Below are 20,384 nucleotides of genomic sequence, written 5' to 3'. Positions count from 1 at the left end.
GAAATATTTCTGTTCAGATTTCTGAACGGCCTCAGCATCTCCCATTGCTCTTGTTGGGTAGTTGACGGAAAGAGACGAGGGTGCTCAGGGCTAAAGTCGCACACCCCGATTACGGGGCGGAGTGTTCCTACTTCTTAGCAAAAGTTACATTCAGCGACGTAGCGATTTCGATACATTAAGTGAAGACGCGTGGGCTGTGGGAAGGAGCCCGGGTTGTATGAGCCTTAGGGTAGTTTGTTGTTCTCTGGAAAGGTCAGATAAGGCGAAGGTATGGTCTGTCTCAGAAGGCGATAATGCTGGGTTATCTCCCTGAACGTGACAAGCGGGTGACTGTCCTCGTGCAGCTCCATAGCACGGGAGGTAAAAGCGCAGGCTTGTTGGGTGGGCGTATTTGTTGCCCTCCATTGAAGCGTGAGGGGGTGTCCAGATGAGCTGAATGGAACCGTTTGGGGAGTGGTTTTTTAGCACTCGCAGTGCCGGTCAGGACACCCAACCCGACTGGTAATTCCAGTAGGCTTGCTATAAATCGGTCACTACCCTCCGAACCCTTGGTTGAGTGAGAGCCAAAGTGACGGCTGCCTCTTCTGCTGCCGTCATTTTTTGGGTCCTAAGCGAGGTACAAGCAAGGAGGTTGGTTCTGGAGGTGGCCACGATGATGGCGTATTGCTGCCCTCGATATTTGCAGGCGTCTGTGTAGATAACTGCGTGATCCCCACCGAGGGTGGTGTTTAGTGCTTGAGCCCGTGCTTTTCGGTGACCCTCGTCATGTGAGGGGTTCATATTTCTAAGCACAGGGAGCATCTTTAGTTTTAGTCGCCAAGCGTCTGGGAGTACGTCAAGCGGAGTGACATTCTGGGCTGCCCAGCCAATCTGGTGAAGCATGCGGTTACCCACCGCAGTTCTGAGTCGGACCTTCTGGTTTGAAAGATGGCCTTCTATCAGCTCTTCCACCGTGTTGTGGAGTCCCGTGCTAAGCAGCCTCTGTGTGGACGCACTCATGAGAAGACCAATTGCCTGCTCGACCACCTTTCTAATCATTATATAAAGCATCTCTATGTCTTCCTTGTCGAGAAGGAGACAGGGGGTTGGCGTAAGTGACTCTCGAGAGGACAAAATCTTCAATTAATCGAAAGGTACCGGATTCTTTTAGGCCTCGCTTCTTGGTGGCAACTCGCCTGATGATGTGTATGATTTGACTAATGCTGTTTTTGAGGCGATGCAAGGAGACGTCACTCTTAGTGTTGGCGTGAAGATGTAGGCCCAGGATTTTGATGCTGGCGCTTGGAGTGATGGTCTGGCCATCAAGGAGTATTTGAATGTATTCTTTGATTTGAGGGCGGACGACAAGGAGCTGTGACTTTTTACGTGAACACTGGAGGCCACAGGTGTTAGCACATTGGCGTACTAGAAATGAAATGCCATGCATGGGTGTGAATTTCCTTTAATTTTTTAACCCTTAGCACATGAGCAAGGTGTGCACAGGGCCGCTAGACGGGAGTGAGTGGTCGCGTGACGCTTTCACGTGGCATTCAGCGAGAACGCAGGGGGTAAACCCGTAGATGTACTTGGGGAGTACACCACCTGTCTTCCCTGTGTTCCCGTGGGCTCGTAGCTAAATCGGTAAGACAATGGGCTCTCGCTTTGTTAGTCTATTAGTTCCAGGTTCGAATCCCGGCGGTGCCAGTAAATTCTTTTATTTGTTCGCTCGAGTTTTCTGGTGACACCAACGGTCGCGAAAGAACCCTTGGGGGGTAGAGGTAGAAAGCTTTGCTTTAAAAGCTGGGCCCACAATTTGCGCTGACCAACCTGCCCCAGGTGGTTCACAAAAGGAATGTTATGGTTGGTCCATGCAATCGAAACAGCGGAACTTTTTAAGCTGGAGCTCTGTCCGAGCGAATCGTTCACAGGACATATTGCTAAGCCAAGGGGACACGGGGAAAGACCTAGGCCGCGAAGTGTGAGGAAAATTTCCTAGGACACAGAGCGTCCAAAAATAGGTGCTTGGAGTGTGCGCCTTAACAAGACAACAACGCTTTGCGCTGTCGCAATCGAACCTGGGTTCCTCGCGCTATTGAAATGCCGTCTATTCGATATCACTATCATTTTTTTTCTTTATTACCGGTCTTGAAAATTGAACAAAACGCCGAAACAACCACGTATGCTTCAACCACTATATCATTATAAAACTTTCATCTGCTACTACTGGTGGTGCGTGTTAAAAACGCTTCAGGTTAAGAAATTCGTTCATGTTGTTAGCCGAATAAACTGCTCGTCCTGCATTTTCATCGATGATATTGGCGACGCTGTCAATAAAGTATTCCCTTGCGCTGTCGTCCATCCGGGTCTGCATGTTCCTCGGCATTGCAATGTTTCCGAAGACTGCGCAGAATCAAAGTCATAAGCACGTCAAGTGGCATGCCTTCATCATTACGTGTTAGGAAGAAACATTTTTACGTACAGAGATAACGGCAGTTCTTGGTGTAGTGTCTGCCGGATAATGTCACAGTGAAACAGCGAGTCAGAAGAGCCCAAGAAAATGTGTTCTGACGTCTCCAGTCTATCGCAGTCTGCAATTCACGGACACCGCTACAATACGCTTTTGGGGCGCACAGAATTTTCGTTGGTTCGTATCGCAGGAACCAGCTTAGGACTGGCTGAGTTGAAGTGGACTTTGGCTTCCGATTGTGGTAGTATTGATTTTGGACTTGAGTAGGGTGGAGTGTGGACATTGATTTATTGCAGTGCGCCAGGAGCAAGTTTCACCTTTAACCGGGGAGCTGTCGTAGCTGGCCGTGTGTGCTGCGTTACACGTCATAAATAGCGAAAAAATTCCGAGCGATAGTGAGGGTGTGCCTTATGGTGACCCTCTGGCGTGCCCGGCATGAGCAGTGGACTTAGGAAAAAAAATAATAATAAAGTGGAGAAAACCCTGAGGAACGATAAAATGCAGAGCTCTCGTGAGCGCGTGGCTCGTGGCGGCAACGGACCATCCCAGGAACGCGCAGTGGCTTTACCGAAAAAAAAAAGAAAAACAACCGGCGAAAGCCTCAACGAGGGAGAAAATGCGTAGCAGTGACAGAATGCCAAAGCTCGTGAACGCGTGCCGCGTGTCGGCCGTGAAGCGTCCCCGGCTAGCGCAGTGGTGGTGTGTCGTTCGCTGGTCACGTGGAAAGAAATCCTGCAGATTCGCTGCGGTTCAAGCCCTGCGCTAGTTCCTGCAAACTTCCTCAGTTTTTTAACCACCTTTCGCCTTACAAATGGGCATATCTAAGAAAATTCAAGATAAACTAGTGAAGACCACCGGCTCCGCTGTCTCCTCAGTCTTCGTATCTCAATTGCAAAGTTGGCCGAACTTTTTTGGACGGAACCGCGTAAGTCCCATTGTTCTTTGCTTTTATTGTAATAGAACAATGCTTGCGTCAAAAGTCAGCGGATTCGCATGCTCATTTTCACTCCAGCGACTATTCGGGCTAGGCCTCCGTGATCCGTATTACACAAAAGAAGACTTTGCCAACAGCTTTTCCTTAATGATAATTATTACTAACTTCACCCTGACTTTTCAGTAAACGTGATAGACATGCCCTATTCACTACTCATTATTTATATTCGAGCAGCGTTGACGACCCCATAGACCATTTTGGTTATATTCCTTTTCAGTATGCGTCAGGATCACGGCCGGCATAGTAGATAGCGACCTGCCCAAGCGCGACAATTCCTCGTGCCAATGTGTTTCTTGCTTGTTTGGTTTTTTAGTTCTTTTCGGCTCCACTGCATTGGCTGTTTCCTCGGCCTGCCATCGCTGTTATTTCGTATTTCTCTTGGTTCGCTGGCTCAGTCTTTGCCGATTCACATTTGGAGAAGTCCAGACCTTCTGTGGGGTTGACGATGTGATAAAATATGTTTTTAACGCCGAATCGTTACCTGGCTAGGTTAACGAAAGCACGCACCCGGCTGGCGTCCGCGGAACGAGCACCCACGCGGATACCTTCCGCAAAAAACTATCCACAGCTGCTAAACTTGTGCTAATGCATTCCGCGGCATTCTACGTGTTGATATCGCGCGTGCAACCGAAAAAATAAAAAAAATATTCAACCGTCTTTGTTTGATAACATGGAATAGAAAAAAAATGAACAGGAATAATTAAGCCCTTTGGGCGCACTATTTGATATAGTTCACCAAAAGAAAAAGGGAAAACATTGCTGCGGCTTAACTCAGCTAACCTTGGATTCGCAAAGCAAAAGCTTGGCTTAGTCTGATTGAGTCTGGGTTTCGCTTGGTTAAGCCTTTGATTTAGCTTTATTACCGAAAACGTCTCAAAGCAGTTCGGTTCCGTGCAACGATCACAGAAGGAGGCCGGGTGAACGCGGCGATCAGAGCGATCAGCAAAAACCCCGCTCCACATCTCCAAGGACAAGCATGATAATTAGGGGTTCATTAAAACAAAATTTGTTCATTCTACTCCTTTACTCTCTAAACATCCGCCTCTAGTTTGCCCTACGCCACAATTCAAATCTACTTCCAGCTTTTTATGCCTCTGGATCAATGCAGCTTCGACTGTGCCTTGATGAACCTGTCATTGAGGCAGTGAGTCGGTCGGTCGGCGCAACGACAAGACGCTTGTTTCTGATGTTCTAGATGGGTCCAACGCTATACCATATTCATTGACGATCTCTTTGACGTTTTAGATTACGGGTCATATCTAGCCATTTCTGGGATTTTAATGGAATGAATATACAGGGTGTCCAAGCTATCATGCATTAGGACCTAGCACAACCTAGCACATAATGATTCCCGTACCTTGGAGTAGCGGCTTTTATTTTTTCATTAGGTATATTTATTATTGTAGTTAATTTTGGAACCCAAGAAGTACTGTCCTAATTAATAAAGTGTCAATTAGCACTTGAACGCACCTACGAGATGATATAACTGCGGTATTTTAACCGACGACCTAATTGCGTACTCATTTATTCTTACTCATAAAGAAACACCTCTAAATATGAAAATACCACGTGAGGGTGCTCCCACCCACATAATGAACCAGCGCCCTGTAATAAGCTGATTGATAGTAAGTGCTGTGCCTGTAACACGCCTGAAGAGACAGCGCATCACCTGGATGATGGCGAGCAGGGACCAGCAACAGCAAGTTTTGCTGGGTGCGTGTGGCAGACAAGGCACAAACTAGGTCGCGATTTCTTTTTTTCTGTCTTTTTTCTTCCATTCTGGATAGCATAAGCGCAGCTTGTTTGAGTGCACTGCAATATGATGTAAGCGGACGCACCGTCACGTGGTATTGTTGACATTTCGTGGGGTTTCGTTTTCCCTCAGAAGAAATTAGTATTAAATTAGTTCGTCTCTAAAAATAGAGAAATTCACATCTTTTGTGGGCGCCCACAATTTTGTCATTCACACTTCAATGATTACGGGAGTTCTTCTTCAGTTAGATAACTCGTTGTTATTGAATATTTCCCCACCAACCGAAAAACGAGAAAGAATGGTTCCAGTATTTTCGGGTGCAGTGATATTTATATATTGGACACTAGATGGCTCTTTGTCTGAATTTTCTGCCATGTGTAAATTAAACACTGTATTGTTAAAATATGGGACTTCCTTAACCTCCAAGTTGTAAAATGTGACCGTAACTTAGTACCTGTGGCCCGAAAAGTGCTCCGCAATCGCAATCCTCTGGTAACAAAAGAAACAGTACGAATCAAAAAGAAGCTAAAAAAGGCACTTAAACCACACAAGCAACGCCCAACTCCTCCTACTAGCGATAGGTTTCTCGGCTTGCGTCTATTACTAGCAGGTAAAATAAAATATGATAGTATACTACCAAAAAATAACGTAAAGAATTTCCTTGTGTCTTCCCCGGGAAAGTTATGGCAAAACTTATCGCCGACAAAGATAGCTACACCAAAACTCTGTATTTGTGATACCTTTTTAACTGAAAGTGCCGAAATTGCAGATGAGCCTAACAAGTGCTTCTGCTCGGTATTCAAGTGGGATGACGGTATCAGCCCCCAGTTTTATAGCAATGAGCCCATTATGCCTATTGGTGATGTTGAAATTTCAGAGGAAACACCGCCAGGAGCTGACGGAATTCCGAATGGATGTCTTTGGCAGTAAGTACGCCTAGTGGTGTTCAATCACTGCCATGCGCGGAACTCCCAGCCGATTGGAAGTACGGAAAAATCGTTCCCATACCAAAAACAAATAATCTGCCTCTCCCCACATCATACAGCTACTAGCTTTAGTCTACGCATGCGCAAAAGTCTTGAAGCACATAATTTTCAAACACATTTCTATAATTCTAAACGAGAACGCCATAATTGATGCAAGGCAACATGGCTTCCCGCAAGGCTTTTCGACCGTAACCCAGCTCCGGGAAACCGTTCACGACATGGCAGCAGTTCTAGATAGCCAAGGGCAAATTTACCTAATGTTCTTGGATTTCAATATAGCGTTCGACCGCGTCTCTCACTCTAAACTACTGCTTAAAATGAAACCTACTTTAAAAAACGACCCTTTAGCAATAAAATATTCATAATAACATTTTTTCGGAGAAAATCGCGTAGTGACAACTTGGCTTGCTTTTCCGAGCTTCACGACGTACGGGCCTACACGCACACGATAGCGGGAGATTGAAAGTATGCAACGAAACGGCAGTAAAACAGCCCCGTTTCAGACAAAATCAAGAGTTGACCTTGCAGCGAGACGGCTCTGACTGTTACGGGGATTTGAATGCTGAACGAAATTACACAAGCGCTTTCAGATCACCCAAATAGTGGTGACGTAGAGGCGTTGTTGCTACCTGTCGTCGTCCCAAGGCTTGCGTACGTAAATGAGACCGCCTTGCCGGAATTTACCATTTTATCTCCGCCGTTCTGGTTCAGTGCGTGCAAGCGGAGACGGAGCGATAACTTCAGCTTAGTGGCGCCATCCGATTTTCAGAATAGGAACCCTGTCTGTCCACGTACCGACAATCCTATTATTTTAAAGCAAAGCTTTTTACCTCCACCCCACAAGGGTTCTTTCGAGACCGTTGGTGTCACCAGAAAACTCCAGCGAACAAATAAAAGAATATACTGGCACCGCCGGGAATCGAACCTGGAACTAATAGACTAACAGAGCAAGAGCCCGTTGTGTTACCGATTTAGCTACGAGCCCACGCGAGGACGGGGAAGACAGGTGGTGTACTCACCAAGCACATCTACGGGTTTACCCCTGCGTTTCCGCTGAATGCCACGTGAAAGCGTCACGCGACCACTCACAACCGTCTAGCGGCCCTGTGCGCACCTTGCTCATGTGCTAAGAGTTACAAAAATTAAAGGAAGCTCACACCAATGCATGGCATCTCACTTCTAGTACGCCAATGTGCTAAAGCTTGTAGCCTCCAGCGTTCACGTAAACAATCACAGCTCCTTGTCCTCCACCCTCACGCCAAACCAAGGAATACACTGAAATACTCCTTGATGGCCAGGCCATCATTCCAATCCCCAGCATCAAGATTCTTGGCCTACATCTTGAGGCTAACACCAAGAGTGACTTCTCCTTGCAGTGCCTCAAAAACAGCATTAATCAAATCATACACATGATCACGCGAGTTGCCACCAAGAAGCGAGGCCTAAAGGAACCCGGTACCTTTCGATTAATTGAAGCTTTTGTCCCCTCGAGACTTACTTATGTCAACTCCCTGTCTTCTTCTCGACAAGGAAGACATAGAGATGCTTTATATAATGATTAGAAAGGCGGTCGAGCAGGCTATTGGTCTTCTCATGAGTGAGTCCACACAGAGGCTGCTTAGCACGGGGCTCCACAACACGGTAGAAGAGCTGATAGAAGGCCATCTTTCTAACCCAAAGGTCCGACTCAGAACTGCGATGGGTAACCGCATGCTTCACCAGATTGGCTGCGCAGCCCAGAATGTCACTCCGCTTGACGTATTCCTATACTCTAGGCGACTAAAACTAAAGATGCTCCCTTTGCTGAGAAATATGAACCCCTCACATGACGAGGGTCACGGACAAGCACGGGCTGAAGCGCTAAACACCACCCTTGGTGGGGTTCATGCAGTTGTCTACACAGACGCCTCCAAGCATCGAGGGCAGCAATACGTCATCATCGTGGCTACCTCCAGAACCAACCTTCTTGCGTGTACCTCGCTTAGGACCAAAGAAATGACGGCAGAAAAAGGGGCCGCCATCACCTTAGCTCTCGCTCAACCAGAGGTTCGGAGGGTAGTCATCGATTCCCAGCAAGCCTAGCGGTATCACCATTGGGGTTGGGTGTCCTGACCTGCACTGCGCATGCTAAAAAACCACTCCCCAAACGGTTCCAATCAGCTCATCTGGACACCCCCTCACACTTCAATGGAGGGCAACAAATACGCTCACCCAACAAGCCTGCGCTTTTACCTCCCGTGCTATGGAGCTGCGCGAGGACAGTCACCCGCTTGCCACGTTCAGGGAGATAACCCAGCATTATCAGCTTCTGAGACAGACCGTACCTTCGCCTTACCCTGACCTTTCCAGAGAACAACAAACTACCCTACGGCTCATACAACCCGGGCTCCTTCCCACAGCCCACGCGTCTTCACTTAATGTATCGAAAACGCTACGACGCTGAATGTAAATTTTGCTCAGAAGTAGGAAAACTCCGCCCCGTAATCGGGGTGTGCGACTTCAGCCGTGAGGACCCTCCTCTCTTTCCGTCAACTACTCAACAAGAGCAATGGGAGACTCTGCTGTCCAGGCCCTCTCTACCTACCCAGCTTCAGCGGGTGGACAGAACACAGGCCGCGCGGACTGCATATGGGCCCCACAGAAGAAGGAATCGCTCCCCAGGGCTGCACTCTGGGCCGTTCAGAAATCTGAACAGAAGTATTTCTTTCTGCTCCGCCTTCTTTGCCGCAAATCTTGTCGCCTTCGTCCGCGGCGCACAGACGGAGAAAACACATCGTCTAACACCGGGTTGGAGCTTACTTTAATTTTATAAAAAACGTTTCCACTCTTGTGCTACACTAATACAACTCAATCAAACACCGTTCATGCGTCATGCATTGATTTCCCCTTAACAAGAATATCTCTTTGAAGTAATAAATGGTGTGGTTAAGTGCATTTCACTTCTGTCTGGTTTTGCAATTTGTAGAGCAATGTGAGTGAATGTAAGTGACGTCGCAAGGGTAATCGCTATGGGTGCCGTTTACAGCTTTGCTTTCCAACCACATTCACGGGGTGGATTGGTGCGATTTTTATTCCCGTTTTACATTTCAGTCTTTTATGCTGTGTGTAAGTTGCATGGGCAGAAAGGGCCGGAAAGAGGCGGGGAAGGGGGAAGCTGCAGCACTCATAAAATTATGGCGGGTGTTCTGGCACAGAAATACCTCTCGCTGCCTCCCCCCCCCCTCCCGTGTCCTCTTATCTCTTATCTACGCCCTTTTTCAATATAGCCGTACAAACCTCATGCCAGAAGAAGTATTTATAGGCATAAATGTTGAAACTTTAACAATGGGTGGTATCCCACGCCACAACCCCTCAATATTAGAAACTTCCTTCAAATGATCAGTATATGGCAACTCTTTGTTCATCCTTCTTTATGGACCTAATGGCAAGGATATTGACACCTATAGTTTGCAATTCGTCCAGATACATAATTGAGTGTTTAGACGTACAGATAAAATAGCTAGATATTTTGGAGTAGTACTTGTTGGAACGTTGTATAATCTTAGGAACTACTATCATTAAACAGAAGCACGAAAGCGCCGAACTTTAAATTTCATGTGGCCTGACCTGGCGGTTTGGGCATCAGTCGGACGTATTCTCTACGTACTGAGAAAGGGACTGCTGGTAATAGTTTTTAACACCATGTTTTGCCCCCTACACATTAGGCTGGCCAGGTTTAACGTGTAAAGTATAATTATCCGTATTTATAATAGTAATATATAGTGAGACTAAAGCATAAACCTTAAATAATAACAGAGAAATGTTTAAAAAAATGTAAAAGATGAACTAACTAACGGAAGACTAATCAGGTGAATGCCCAGGCACGTCGTAATTCAAGGGGTGATTGATTGAGGGGTATATGTAACCGTGGATATCTGCCGCTTCGTAACAGAGTATAGAGGCTTTGGGTATTGTTGAACATACACTTATTGGCACGGCTACTCTTTGGAAACACAGCATCTATAGATGTGGTTAAACTGCTACGTTCGTTGTGATTGACTAACTAGACGTAAACTATCCCTCACTAGTAACTTAGACACCTGGGACCCCACGCTCTCAATGAGACCACATGCAAATGAATTGTGGTAACGGTCATTTGAAAAAACATGTATGAACTGTCGAAGCCGAAGAATGCTTGCGTAGGCAACTAGATATCACAAAAATAACATGACGCAAAGAAAAAGGCGCAGATGTTTTATAGTGCTCCACACACCTGCTCCCATTTTGGGAAGAGCTGCTCGCAACAGCCTATAGGGTCCTACATACAGCGCTCTGCGGTTTAAAGATATTTTGAATGTTTCTCGTCGAGCTTGGACTACGCTGTACGTACTGCACCCCGAAACAAAGAAGGATAGAGGGCTGGCCCAGTGTTTTATCGTCTCCCAATAATGGCCAGTTCTGAAACATATTGGCCATAAAAAGTCCAAAGGGAAGAAACTCTTGTATTTACTCCATAATTAGGAGCGCGAGTGATCCAATACAAACCACAATGAGCGTATATGGTTTGTCGTTGAAATGATGAAACAATCCTTGGTTTTTTGTTTTATCATGTCTGACAGTTTTACGGGCAAATTAACCCGCCATTAGGCTCGTTCTGTGAACATTGCCTTGCAGGTTAATTCGACGGTAAGGTAAAAGTTGCTTTTTCGAAAAAGAGTCACCGTACTGAAGTAACACTGCCTACAGTTTCGGGGCGAGAAGAGAAATTCTAGACGTTTCCATTTTCTATGAAGCTCTTGAACAGGGTGCGGCGCTGAGTTTTGGTGTACGTGTCTTCCCTTCTGTGAACGCTAAATACCTTGACGCGCTCCAGATCTGTGTTAATCCACAGACACGATAAAAGTTTTTCCGAAGCCCAAGTTACAACACGCATGTGATCCCGCTGCCATTTATTCCATTTGCATGAACGTTGCTTTTATTGTTTTACGCGCACCATTACTTACATTCGAAACTGGGGAACAACTTTGCGCTGCAATGCAGCGAATCCTAAGTGAGCTGAACAACGCCCTTTCACTGGCAAGTTGGAACAGTTCAACAAAAATAATTTGCTGGGCGCAACCTAAGCAGTTCAATAATAAATAATTAATAATTGTTACCCATGGATTGATAATTGCACAAAATGTTCTGCGAAAATATGGAAACAGAGCATTTTTAAAAATTGTCTGGTGTATTTTGTCGCGCCCTTCGCCACTAGCGTCGCCACTAGCAAAAACAAACATGGCACCCTCGTTCACAACACCTTCACTTCCCCGTGCAGCTCCGCCTAAAATTATCAAGAACTTTGAGAGCCTAAAGCTGTCAGAACAAACGAAGCAAGTGATCTACAATATGTACGCCCACGTGAGACTGGCTCACTCCGGAATCTTCGCCGTTTCCGCATGTCTTTCGTTTAGCCATGTTGCCCGCATAACCGAGCGTGCCGTAGCACGGCTCAAGGCGGAGGTTCCAAGTGGTACCCACCCTGAAGTCCCGAAAGCGAAAAACGATTTCGTTTGGCGTTTGTCTTTCTCTCTTGCCTTTCCTTAACTTTAGTTAGGGAAAGACAAGAGTGCACCGGTTCTATAATTTCACCCTTCAACGCACTCGACGAGAACCACACGAGATTTGAATTCCTGTAGTAGTGTACGCGCGCCGCTCTTTTTATACAGCCCCCTTACGTAAACATGCCACAGATGTTCGTTGTGCTGCCCAGTTTTCAGCTCCAGAAGAGTTTACATATTAGTGCTTTACCTCACAACTGCATCGCTGACAAAATTCGCGTCTTGTTTGGACGATAGATGGTGGGACCGCATCGTCCATGATATAATTTAATCAGTCTGTCCTAGTTCTCCATTCCCAGCATTGGCTTGGGCTTACGAAAAATGAAGCGTATGAAAGCATCTGTCAATAAGCCTCCATGCCAGGTGGCTGTGGTTATGCGCACTTCCGCACAGAACTAATGCGAAGAAATGAGCTGTAGCAAATGACTATCTGTCACACCGATACTGAAACCGAAACAAGTTGTTCGGCAGCTCTTTTCGTCCAGTAACACAAAGCAATTAGCAGGGCACCCCTCCTTCCCCCCCCCCCCCCCCCGCTCTCCTCCCCACTCGCCCGTGGTAGCTTTCTTGCCATTGCCACAGAAAATTGTCCCCGAGTACAGGCGTCACCCATCATTTTTGGTTCCGAAGATCACTAAATGTGGAAAAAACCCTTCTCCTAAAATGCATGCAAGGGCCGAAGAGCTCCGAGATGACACACACCGCCCCTGCGGACACCGGTCTCCTTGCCGTACTTACAACCACTGTTTTCTCTGTTGACATCTTCCACAGAAGAGTGAGAGAGAAAACATGTTCATTGACATAATTTATGTCATCCTCGGGAGTGGTTCACTCCTTACATGAAATCCATGAATCATGTTAGCACGACATAATTCGCGTTTTCCACAAAAGATAATGACCTTGTACATGCACAGAGACAACTGAGGGTATATGAAAGGAGACAAGACCGCTTGCCGCTTCTCAAGACCACTTCTCAAGACCGCTTGCACTTAGCGGCAGGTAAGCTTTATGTTCATTCACAATGACCAGAATTTGCTCCAGGAAGTAGAATTAGCCGGCTTGTGTTCTCTGCATTTAGTCGTGTAGTGCGCGCGGTTCTATTTACTGCGAGGGTAAAATTTCGTAGTTCAGTTTCTTTCTCACGCTTACATGCAAATGCAGCAAACACGCAATGCTACTAATATATTTTTCTATACAGAAGTGGTACAGACTGTCCGTTATCACGTAATCTGCTGTAACGAACACAACATGGTAGTAGGGCGATGGTCGTTGCACTGTGGCATATTTTGCTACTGCTCTTAAACACCGCAATATTTTTCATAATATATTTTATAGCACCGGGACTATCATCATCAGCATGGTAGCAGCAAAAGTAAACGATAACGGGTGGGGGCGGGCACAATGCGGAGGGTACTTGAAACCCACTGGAATAGCGATGTTTTCGAAATGGCGAGGAACGGCTTTAAAGATTGCGCCTTCGTGGTACGAGCTTTGAACCTGGCGCCGGCAAACACGCTCGACCCCATGTTGTGCCCTCTCTAAGATTGCTTTTTTCTCGTCACAATCGTTATCACGTTTATTCATTTTATTGGTTGTAGCGTTTAACGCACCGACGCAACACAGGCAATGAGGCACGCTATAATGGAGGGCTTCGGAATAATTTTGAACACCTGGGATTCTTTAACATGCGCTGAAATGTCGTACACGTGGGTGTTTTTGCTTTTTCCCTCCATCAGAAAATCGGCTGCTGCGGCCGGGAATTCCTTATCAGGGTAGTTTCCGCTGCAAGACTAAGACCTTTTGGAAATATATTGAGCTCCTTCTATGGGGACTTATCCAAGTTCATTCTTTGCCCCTGAACTGTGTTTGTTCGTCTCTCCATGAAATCTTTGTTCATTTTATATTTCGTCTGTCATTCATTGGTAACCACTCCGTTCAACGGATGACCCGCCTGTTGTCGATCATACGCAATTAAATGACCGCCCCGTTCCAACCTATCTGCATAATTTGAACTTGGATGACTCCTGTGCGTGTTTGTTCTCTAGTCTATAGTTTATTTTCTTTTTTCTCGTTGTCAACCCGATATTGTTTTCTTAACATTTTGATCGGTTTGATTTTTCTTTTACCTTGCACAGTCAGGCTGCAATATTGCCCCCATTGTTCGTAACGGGAACAACACGATTTGTATATACCCGTGTTTGGAGTGATAACGACAATTTATTTCCCCTAAATTGGCGATGCTTGCCAAATGCTGTTCAGCACATATCAGTATTGAACTTAGCTTCCTTCTCGCGGTTAGGCTCACCCGTGATGGGATGGTAAATGCAGTGATAACAATCCACCTGCCACAGCATATGGTTCCCTACCTAAAATGGGAGATTCTCTGCCTGTCCTTACAACATTACCATCGACCTTGTGCTTATCTTAAAGCCTGCTGCTAAGTTTACCGTATACAGCCTAATGCCCCTTGCTAATATGAAAGGGTTATTCTATTCTCTATTAAGCCGAAAACCCCCGTTCTTTCTATTAGGTTCTGAAAGGTTTCTGTTAGGTTTCTATTAGGCCTTTTACGAAGGTCAATAGTAGCGGTGAGATTGTTTTTCCTTGCCTGATGCCCTTACCGATAGGCAATTTGTGCTTCTCCAATAGATAATTCTACCCGTGCTACCTTCTTAAACATGCTTGAACTGGGTATCGTAGGTTTCTTGTATTTCTTAAACTGTCAGTGTTTCCAATACCGTAGAAGTGGGCCGTAAGTAAAATGGCTTGTAGAGCTGTTTATCCTCGTGAGACCCAGTGTACAATATATTGCACACTCGTTCTCAGCGCAGTAGCGGTTTTCCAACAGCCGTAGAAGCTGAGACCGCCTGTACAAAGAATTGCACAGACATGTGCTGCCACCTAGCGCAGAGTGGGAGAAGTCGACTGCGCGGTTTTTTTTGCGCGCCATTTTGAAGATGGCCTTTGTTCCCATGGAGTCGTTCTATTCGGCCCGGCCAAGTAAGATGCTCGTATTTTCTTACCGCTTTACGAAATGGTTTGAAATTTTTGTTGAATGGATTCTTGAATGTGTAGGGATCATCTAGAACTCAATTTTATTTCGCGCAAACGTGTATTTTGTTTGTTGTCGAGCTGAAATCTTTTGTGTACAATTTATTGCACACTGGGATCGAGGTACATTGTATTAGGTATTTTCTGGTGTGTGCGCTGTATGTACTGTTACGATGACCGGGCAGTAAATTGATATTTATCGCTACCAAATGAGCTTTTTTTTGGTTTATAATACAACGTTATCAATTTCGGTTTTTCTGGACTGTGCTAGGGCTGCGGCTGAAAACTGCCGTGCCGATTTTTGAAGCCATTGCTTCTCAGGACACATCGGATCTCGACATGTCAGAAGACGAAGAGGACACGACTGTTCTACTGAATATTTTTTATTATTCTTCTCCCTCCTCCTCCTCCTGCTCGTCCTCATCCTCGTCCTCCTCGTCCTCCTCCATATCCTCCTTCTCTATCTTCTCCTCTTCCTCCTCCTCCTCCTCCTGCTGCTCCTCCTCCTCCTTCTTCTTCTTCATCATCTTCTTCTTTATTCATTTATTTATTTCATTCCTTTCGTTGTTTATTTTAATATTGACTAATTTCCATACTCGATTCCTTAAACACAAGAAGGCAAAAGCTTCAAAATTTTTCTAATTTTCCTGGAATCATCCACCTAAACCAGTTATCCCTTTGGGTTTCACGACTGTTGTTTGGCCGATCCCCTGATCGGGTATGCGCCAATAATGTTAAGGAACAACAATAACAACAAACACCCCTCCCCGATGCTTCCTCTTTGACCACGATAGCACCATTGCCTCCTGTCTCTTTCAGGACAGCGGGCGCCAGACACATGCCTGAGCTTCTGAACCAAAGTCGCCATCACGGTGCCGTAACCCCGGATGATCACAACGCTCGAAGTTTCGGTGCACTCGCTGTGACGCATTTTTTTGTTTAACTTCCTCAAGGAACTGCTTGAAGCAGTTTCATAGCTAAAATTTCCAGCTGGAGAACTCTTTTCTTTTATTAAGCGCAATATGTGATATTGTTTTTTTTTCGTGCACTGAATCCCGGTGTGCAATATATTGCACATACCATGGTAGGCGAACGTCACATTTTACATCAATACAACTTTTTTATTGTAATTTCCTGTGTCCAATGGCTTTAAGTACACGTTTTCTTCTACTACACGCGGCATGTTGTTCGTCGGGTCTCACGAGGTTATTATATTGAGGCTTATGTGTCTGTAATTTTTTTGTGTGTTTGACGTTGCTAGATACATAAACTAAAATTCTGTTTGTCGGTTTCCTCACTTCAGCACCTCAAGGTACTACGTTAGTATAAGAGCAACGAGGCTATATTTCCTGCGACAACGCCTCCACCTTGCCGTAATAAATGTTTTAATTCTGTCGCCATATGAAGCGTCGTGTTTCTTCTGTTGTTTTATGGCTATTTGCACGTCATTGGTTCTTGAGCTTTTTAGAGGTTGTCTTGCAGTGATTTTTGGTTGCAAACGTTTTTCAGCATAGAATATAATGCCTAGAAATTGCTTTAAAAATTTTATGACCCCCTCCTCCTCGCCCGCCTTCTACACTACAAAATCTGTTCGGGGCACCGAAGTTCGCTTACGTGCTATGAAGGTGAATACATGGTAGTATTTATGGAAGGTTTTATTATTTCTTCATTGTATTTGCTTTCCTTCGGTTTTATTTCGCTGCTATGCGGCGCAAAATAATTTACAATATTATCGCTTCCATTTCTTCTTTTTTTTTTGCATTTTGGCGCGAAATAATTTCACCATCTGACAGGAAACACGCCCCAGCTTTCCAGAACCATGTTCTGCGTGACTGATGTGTGCTTGTTTTACTTAGCTGCAGCAAGGTTCTCATGTCAACGTATCACGCGGCTCACGCTATTCTTACCCTTGTCTCTTACCCGCAAACGCGAGCAAATAATACCCCTGCTACACTAGGGTCCAAATGTCATTTGAACCAAATGTCATTTGACTCAAATGCGTTGCTTCGAATGCCATTCCGAATCCGCCGTGCTACACTACAATTTCGATGGCATTTGAAAGCTTTTACAACTGTTCGCTGTGCTGTAGTGGCGCTGTTGTTGCCCCGTTCCGTTTTCGTACACTAATACAACAATGAAACTTTGGAGCAGTCCGAGGCAGTAAAATGATATCAAATTAGAAGAGACACCAGTTTTTACTCTAAATGTGGCTGCCTTGCGTTGTTTTTGTTTGTGTTTTTTGCAACTGACCCACTGGTTTTGAGAGTATGAAAATTATATATGTTGATTTCGTATTTTAAGTAAATAAACAGTGAACAAAGTTTCACAAACAACAATATTTTGTTTGTTTTACGTACGGAAGTATCATATTTTTTATTGCCGATCGAAGACGCTGCGTCCGGGAGTGCTGGAAATGGCATTTGAAATCTTCAATGTCTCTCGGTGCTCATTTGGCTCGAATGTCATTTGCGCCAAATGGCATTTGAAAACCTAGTGTAGCAGCACAACTTGGCATTTGAGTCAAATGACATTTGGTTCATATGACATTTGCACCCTAGTGTAGCAGGGGTATAACTCTGCGGTAACGCACTGTTGTGAAGGCCGGGATTTTATTTCTAAACGAATTGAAATGTGTTTTTATTTATGCGTTGTAACCGCCGCCATTTTGTGTACCAGAGGGTTACGACAATAAAAACCGTAGCGTCATTTTTTTGCACACTGCGGCACCAAGACATTTCGCCTAAAACGAAGCTTAGAGCACGCGTTTATAACCAAATGACACTAAACGTCTCCACGAGCATCCGATACAACTGTCAAACAAATGAATTCGTACTTCTTCTTAAGGCAAAATTCCACAGCAGGGCTGCTGCATCCTGTTATATTGAGGATCGCTTGTGTTCAGATTTTTTGGGAGACTAGAAAACTAGGTGAATTAGTGCCGATTCATCTCCACGCCGCCCAGTCATTGCTCTCCCCTCTGAGACCTATATTTCATCAGCCAAGTTTCCAGAAGAATTTGCGACAAGGGACTACCAACTATTCGCCAGAGGCATCACGTTCTTCAGAAAAAAAAGCCTGTTTATTATTGAGCGCACGCTAAAACGTAAGTTCCTGAATTGCGAAAATTGCTTGTGAACAACAAAGGCAGCCGCACGGTCATTCATCTATGCAACAAATTGTAATTTACAGCGGCGAGGCGCTTATTTCCGCAGAAAATGGTGAAATGATCACCCACGCAAAACGTAATGTTTTTTGGTGAGTAACGTAATCTACAAAACAGAAATTTCCCCTCAGCAGCGGTACAAAATATTTTCGGTTCACATAGTATACAGAATAACTTACAAGCCGCTGCGGGAATCGTGGCGTCCCGAAATCAACACTGCGGAGATCGTGGCGTCCGAGCCGTTGCGCGATCGCTAGGTTTGTACCGTTGCGTGGGTCTTTCCTCTATCTATCCTCGAAATGCCGGCTCGTCTCGGTGCCGCTGTGTAGAACGGCCGGGCGAGAGCGCTGGCGTGCAGCGCACGCCGCCGCTCTAGCCAAGCCGTGTGTGTACTTCCAAGAAAGCCTTTCGTATTTCTGCCTCAGGTGAAGAAAGTACACACAAAACACAACTTAGCCTGAATGGGCGTTTTGTGACTGAAATACGTCTTTTAACTGGCTCGCCTGCTCCCACGTGTGGTAGTATGATGGTGTAAAAACTACCAGTTTACACCAGGGGCCACAAGCCGTCGTAAATAGGTGCATTTACCACGATTGTACCTCTTCACAAAACGCAGTATCTAGCTGTGAATACTAAGTTTCTCCTAATGGGAGTATTAAAAACTCCCACGTCTCCACCATCTCCTTCTTCTCCTCTACGTCTCCTTACAAAATGGCTGCCACATGGTGACGTGTGAGCTCCAGCGTCCCCGAAAATGTTTTGTCGGTGTGAACTTGAGGCCGCACGAATGGATGTGAAGTGCTTCCCGACAATCGAAGCTCGTTGCGAACATTGTGGCACCAGCCTAGACTAACGTGCGACCTACTGCGACGTCACCTCCGTGTCACCGACCTTGGAGCCGACGGAATTCGCCAGCGAGCCGACGCGAAGCCTAAATGCAGTGATCGCTGACGGAGAGTGGCTCGTTAAAAACAACGCGGTTGCGCTTCTGCGAGGTGGTTGAAGGTAAGATTTTCAGGTTTTTTATTGTACCCAGGATTTAGGGAGACTTGCGCCCCTTCTGGTGTCAAATAAACTCAGTGTGTTTCCCACATCACTGCATGGGCGATTCTCCGCCACTGGAGGTGAGCCCATGGCCAGAACGTCATTGGGGAGGCCGAACGGTGTGAAAGCAATGCCTATTTGCGCGGGTCTCGAGCAAAACACTCACTCATTTACACACACGAGCAGAATGAACACTGTCCGCACTGTGAACGGCTGTTAGATGTTTTTGTTAGGCTGTGGTTATGGCTTATTGGCAGGCGAAGGTGAAGTTGGTCGGTCAAACGTCGCAGGGCGGCTGCTTTTCTTGAGAAGTACGTGTGCAGCCAGCCGCGCCTGCTACGACGAGGGTGACTGCTGCGTGCCGCCAGCTATTAATTGCTTTCACTGAAAAGGAAGAAGGTCTGGGCCCCGTGGGAGCTCTCCGTACGCTAGGCGCGTGTAACTATAACCAGCAAACGCCATTCCAGGAAGCAGTCTGTGTAGTCAACGGACGGCTGATTATTTTTTTTTGAAGGAGGGGGTTGAGGGGCAGACGTGGGCGTCACTCCGACCGAATTTTTTCCTTAACTTTGGAGGAGGGGAGATAGGGGCAGTGCGGGTGGTAAAACCTGCAGCTCGTTCCCACAACACTACACGCAAGTAAAAGAGAGAAAGGAAGCATTTTGAGAAGTTGGTCGCCACAAGGGTCGCGCTCCCTTTCGAACAGCACATAACTTCGTTTTGACGAACTAGTGAGCGCCGGTGTCTCGGAGCGGAAGTGCAATTTTGCGTAGCTTTAAATAAACATTCAGATATTACGGAGAGCTGGACACAACAGCGACAAGTGCAGCATCTTTACAATGCCGTTTGTTTATCTTTTTTTCAGGTGAGATGCCCAATATGCTTCTGTATTTTTTGCCGTAGATTTAAAGCGTTTTGCTATCCCTATAATGCATGTGTTACTGTGGCTTGCTGATGAACGTGCCATGAGGCGGGGCAACGTCAGCGTTTGGGAGACAAGTGGAAGCGAGCAGCGCACGGACGACATGCTGACCTCATTGTTTGCAAATGGCTTACATTTTTTTCGTTGAGGAGTGTTGCAGTAAATAAAGTTCTTACCAAGATACCTTGTGTCCTCGATGTAGGTGTTTTGTTGATTCAGTGTTGGTATTGTGTTATTAACGTGTTCACACGTTTATCGTATCTATTTATTTTTATGCAATAAATTGACTGTTTTAGAAAACAAACTTGTCACGTTTCGCCATTCAACGTTTGAAGCGGAAAAAGACTAAAAATTGAGTAATCCTAAACAAAAAATGAAAATGCGGCCTGTGCGCTCATTACGAACTACCGAAAACATTAATAAATTCATCTGCAGCGCTTATACGA

The sequence above is a fragment of the Haemaphysalis longicornis genome, unplaced genomic scaffold (assembly GCF_048455015.1).
Source record: "Haemaphysalis longicornis isolate Haplotype H1 unplaced genomic scaffold, Haemaphysalis longicornis Haplotype H1 scaffold_52, whole genome shotgun sequence".
Lineage (NCBI taxonomy): Eukaryota > Metazoa > Arthropoda > Arachnida > Ixodida > Ixodidae > Haemaphysalis > Haemaphysalis longicornis.
Note: the sequence above shows the minus strand (reverse complement) of the source record.